The 5,570-nt window shown below is 34.5% G+C and overlaps 1 protein-coding gene across 1 annotated transcript in view; it reads right to left on the bottom strand.

Moving 5' to 3' along the window:
• Positions 1-5,570, bottom strand: part of ASB15 (ankyrin repeat and SOCS box containing 15) — a 46,161-nt gene that overhangs the window by 35,546 nt on the left and 5,045 nt on the right. Inside the window, exon 2 of the mRNA XM_023528948.1 lies at positions 713-809. The gene's annotated coding sequence lies outside the window, so the exon portion shown is untranslated. The remainder of the gene's footprint in view (positions 1-712; positions 810-5,570) is intronic.

Here is a 5,570-nt window from a genome sequence, read left to right as displayed (position 1 = left end):
TCAAGGATGAACTTGTAAAACTCAAGAAATATTGTTCCCATGAGACCTCCTTAAAGAAACTGCCATAGGATTAATTCAGGCAAACAATTAATGACTAAATTAATTATGACAAACGGATTAGGAGAGAATATTGAAAAAGTATTTACAATAGAACTAATAATAAAAGATATGTAAGAATTGGGTTACTAAATGGAGTGTTGATGTCATGTGCCTTGACAACATAGAAACGATACAGCTAACATAAATTTGGGACAGAAAGGAAAATAAGGTAAGTAGTATTGATTGCCTCATCTGCTGGAGCTGGGAGTAAAACAATAAAAAGTAAATCTGACATACCAAATAATGGAAATATAAAAATATTTAACGTATGGAAGTAAGGTAGTATTTTCTTTCTTCTTCTTCTTCTTTTTTTTTTTTTTACTAAAATTGGATGGGAGAGGAAATGCAGAAGAGGGAAGGAGAAAAAAGAAACATGATAAAATTGGAAACCAAGACAGTTATATAATATAATAAATACAAAATTAACCACTAAATTAAATAATAAAAGCCTTTCTAAATATGTAAAAAACTACATAAAAATAAAAACAGTTTTTTAAAGAAGTTTTTTAAAACTACAAAAATCAGAAAATCTGTTATATCATTAAATATTAAAAAACCTAACTCGCTAATTAAGGAAAAGGATCAGTCTGACATATTCATGGTGGACTCTTACCTTCTTCTCTATATTTTCTCCTTTGTGTGTCTTTAAAAGAGCCCAAGGAAACTGGAAGTTAATAGAGTAGAATTCATATCCAATAAAGTCTTCAAAACTGAAATAGAAAATTAAAATAAAATGAAAAGAGTACTGTGGAGGAAAAGGAGACTGGAAGTTCTTTAAACATGTTATGAACTAATTATCACTGGATAAGTAATGAATTCATTCATCAAGAAAAAATACTGATACAAGATCTTTTGAACAAAGTACAGTGGGTTAAGGAATTAACTGCATAACTGTGAGTATGAATTGCTAGAGTAAGTAGAGATTATTTTAAAAAATAAAACAGTATGGCCTCAGGCTATCAGGTCCAAAGAAGAAAATATATGTGTGAAGAATAGAGAATAGCTTATGTACAATCTCCTGAAAACTTCTTTGGTACTGAATCTTGAATCTTTACTCTAGTAATCTTTAAGCCTGAAATACTGGTTTAAAAACAAAATATCGGTGGTAAAAAAAAAATGCAAGTAAAAGTTTTATGGTTCTTAAACTCAAGTTTCTTCCATCGCTTATAATTTCTGATGATTCCCTCAATGCTTTAACAATCTATCAATTGATTTAGGTATACTTGTTAGATTTACCTACTTTATGACTAGTTCTGTAGAAAGTGCTGTGGAAAAGTACAAGAAGTAAAAATCATGTTTTCTGCTTTCCAAATTAGCAAAGAAGCAGAAATTAAACTATTTCTAAGCTCTGTGGTACTTAGAGTACTAAGGAAATCAGAGAAATGAGAAATGGGTGAGCTAAAGTTAGTGGTGTGCTGGTAATGATTTTCTTGTTTGCTTGTTTTATTGAGGTGTAATTGATAAAATTGTTTATATTTAAAGTATACAATGTGATGACTTGATATATATATATATTATGAAATGATTACCACAATCAAGTTAATTAACACATCTATCACCCACTACCTCACCTTTTTAGTTTGTTTGGGTGAGAAAGCATATACAAATGTTAGATAAATATATGAAAAGATGTTCAACATTAATAAGCCATTGGGGAAATGCAAATTACAACCAAAAAGAGACATATCTGTCAGAATGACTAAAATTTAAAAAAAGAAAATAGTGACAACACCAAATACTGGCAACGATGTGGAAAACTGTATCATTCATGTATTGCTGGTAGGAATGTAAAAGGGTACAGCCACCCAGGAAAACAGATGATAATTTCTTCAAAACATAAATAGGAAACTGCTCAGCAATAGCACTCCTAGGCATTTATACCAGATAACTGAAAACACGTTCACTCAAAAATCCGAACATGAATGTTCATAGCAGCTTTGTTTGTAATAGCCAAAAACTGGAAAAATCCAGATGTGCTTTGACAGGTCATTGGTTAAACAAACTGTGGTACATCAATACCCTAGAATAATACTCAGCAATAAAAAGGAATGAACTATTGATACATCTAACAATCTGGATGATGCTCCAGAGACTTATACTGAGTGAAAAATGTGAATCCCAGTGGTTACATACTGTATGATTTCATTTATAGAACATTCTTGAAATGGAGAACAGATTAGTGGTTGCTATGGGTTAACAGGAGTGAATGAAAGGGAAGTGGAAGTAGGTATCAAAAGGGAACATGAGAGATCCTTATGGTAAGGGAAGTGTTTTCTATCTTGACTGTATAAATGTCAACATCCTGACTGAAATTAAAAACAACTTAATACTGAAATCAGTAAAAACAGGTGGGGTTTTCTATGTTCAGGTGTGACAAACTGCTCGCAATGTCATTTGATCTCCACTAACCACACCATGTATTCACCTGCCATGCAGCTGAAGACTATCAAATATTATTGCTTTAATAGAAAGTATAATTTTTATTTATTACTTAAAAATATAAATGGAAAGAAATACCATTACAACTTATATTGACCTGAACGCCCTGAGACATAGTCTTGAACAACTAAGGGTTCTTGAACCACCTGTCAGGAAATGATGACCTAATCCAAACATTGTGAGCTTTACAGATGGAGATATTGGCGAAGATCCAGAGAATTTGAAGGATCTGCCCAAGCTATACAGTTGGTAAGTGTGGAGCTGTATCCGTGCTGAGAGTTCATAATGACGTTGAAGAAAAAGCCGTATGGGTGGGTATATATGACAGAAAAGGGAAAGTACAAATTTAAATGGCAATGAGAAATGGACGGAGCCAAAGAAGCAAAGATATATAAGTCTACAAATTAAGAATAAGGAAAGAGAAATTGCTTGGTATCTTCCTTGCAGTGTGTCCATGGCAACTAATAGCTAGTCTACCAAAGGACTCTTTAGGGCGGGTTGGCTCGAGCCAACCAGAGAAGGTGAAAAGGTATAACTGCAGGAGGAAGCAAGGACATAAGTGCAAATTGTTATTTGCTACTCATTTCTAATTGTCTAAGTTACCCACAGTAAGACATTTCCATCACACTCTAGTTCTCTTCTGCATCTTCTTGTAATTTGCCACATAAATCAATTATATTTCATGCACTTGGCTCTCAGTTTCCTCAAGAGAGTCCTCACCATGTCCCCCTACAACCATCACAGCTACACTATGCTTTTAGGATATTATGTGAATTCCCTTTAGCTTTCATTTTCCACCTTGTTTTCTGTGGGTGTGCTGGTTTCACTTCTTGTTCAGCCGGATTTTTAATTGCATGCACCTTTCTTCAGCCTATGCATTTTCCCTGCCTATTCTCCTTCCTCTAGGTGCTGATAGCGACATACTGACTGCCCCTTCCTTCCTTCTTTTACTGCCCCTTAGGTAAGTCTCAGACATCCTCCAACTATTAAAATGCATGCAATAGCATTTTAACGTCATGTAAGGCCACATAATCAAGGCCTCCATATCCTGCTATTTATCGTTGCTAGTAATGACTTTTTAAATGGCAGGTTGGCTCTTCTGGGTCCTGGTCATTCACAGACTATTTTTTCCCTGCTGTCTACATGTATCTGAGATAAACTTCTTCACGCTGTACTGTTTATTATGTTTCTTACCACGTGAATTTGCCATAATATCTAAAAGAAAGAAAGTTCTCCGTGCCCTGAACGGTACCAGGTTGCAAAGATTGCCATTAACGTCTGTCTCTTTATTACCACCTCCTGGTGGGCTGACTGCATGGCTTATGAAGTTGTCTTAACTGGCTTTCTATGGCAATTTGGGATATTTTATAATATCTCTATATTATAGGATTACATTATAATGGAGAAAGGGCAAGTTGCCTAAATATATAAGATCCCTGAGACTATTTTTTACTATATTATATATTACATGTTTTATACTATGTAATACTAAATATTGCAAATAAAGGAGCTTTTGGGAATTAAAGCTATGACCATGAAATTTAGATTAAAAGTTTTCACAATTATAGTATTTTTCCAGCTTTTTAAAATATATTATTTCATATGCAGGGCCCTAACAGAATATCTAAAGGAAGGTTTGAAATTTATCAACTAAAAGACTTTTAAAAAGTCCACTGTGATACCTTTATAATAATAACTTCTATAGTTTTAATCAGAATTTTTGGAAGTTCCTGCCAATTTTCCTCTCTGTGATAATTACTATAGTTGTTGATGTTCCCCTCCTTTCTGTCAGTACTGAGTGTGAGCGTCTTCAAGCGTATTCCTTCATTACCTTCTTTTATTTCTCTCTGAGAGTCTTGCCCAGTTCTTCCAGTAAAACATGACTTTTTCTATTTTGCTTTCCCCTGGAGAGATTTTTCATACAAGTGGGCTTCGCAGAATTTGAGAGTGAGAGAGAAAAGCAGATAGAACAACCTGGCAGTCTTTTGCTTTATAATTATCAATAAAGGCCTCCTCTGGTCAAATGGTTTTAGTCTTGAAATTACCCAAAGACCTTAGATTCCCATGCATCTTCATATAGTGAACCCTATTCTTGGGAAGATAGCAAATGGGATATCTGTTTGGTGCTGGTAGCTGCTTTAGCCCAAAGATCTTTCACTTTGTGTGAGGGTGTTAAATATCAGGTGCCATGACTTCCAGTTTTGTTTTTTTTTTAACTTCATTTTTCAGATTTGCTGTCTTCTTTCTCTGGTCTATGATTTGGGTGATATTTATTTGTTTACTTTAAACTTTTGAAACTCATATATTTTTTAATTCTTCTGAATGAAGTTTTACATGCCTTGTCACTAAAGCCAGAAACCTAGGAGCCATTCTTTCATTCTATCCGTTTTGTTACCTCTCACATCCAATCTAGCTGCAGATCATGTTGGTTGTATTTTCAAATTACACAAAGAATCTCACCACTTCCACTGCCAACAATTTAATTCAAGCGATTATCATTCTTGTCCAGCTGACAGCAATGGTCTCAGGATCTTTCTTCTTTTCTTTTCCTGCTCTAATCCATTCTCCCAGTATCAACTAGAGGAGCCTTTTAACAGTGTACATCAGATCATATCATGCCATATTTAAACCATTCCCATTGCACTATCTTTCCAACTTAGTCCTTGTCACCCTACTATTTGTCCTTCTATCTCAGCCACATTCCTGTCACAGAACTTTTCCTGCTCATACTTTTGCCCCTACTGTTCCCTTTGCCTGGAACACCCATTGGCTAGTTTTGGTATGACTGGATGTTTCTCTTCCTCCATGTCTCAGAATAAATGTCACCTTCTCAGAAATGTTTTCTTGCACTCTTAACTAGGTACCTGCCTATCATGGCACATTACTCATTCTCTTTTGAAAATAATCTCATTTAGTAATTTCATTTATTAATTGGTTTAGTTGTTTACTATGTGTCCATCCGCTAGAAGAAAACCCCTTGATGACTGAGACCTGTCAAATTGGTTTACTGACATATCCCTAGTATCGATACA

Source organism: Pteropus vampyrus, unplaced genomic scaffold (genome assembly GCF_000151845.1).
Source record: "Pteropus vampyrus isolate Shadow unplaced genomic scaffold, Pvam_2.0 Scaffold33, whole genome shotgun sequence".
Classification (NCBI taxonomy): domain Eukaryota; kingdom Metazoa; phylum Chordata; class Mammalia; order Chiroptera; family Pteropodidae; genus Pteropus; species Pteropus vampyrus.
Note: the sequence above shows the minus strand (reverse complement) of the source record. Positions and strands in the feature narration are given on the sequence as shown.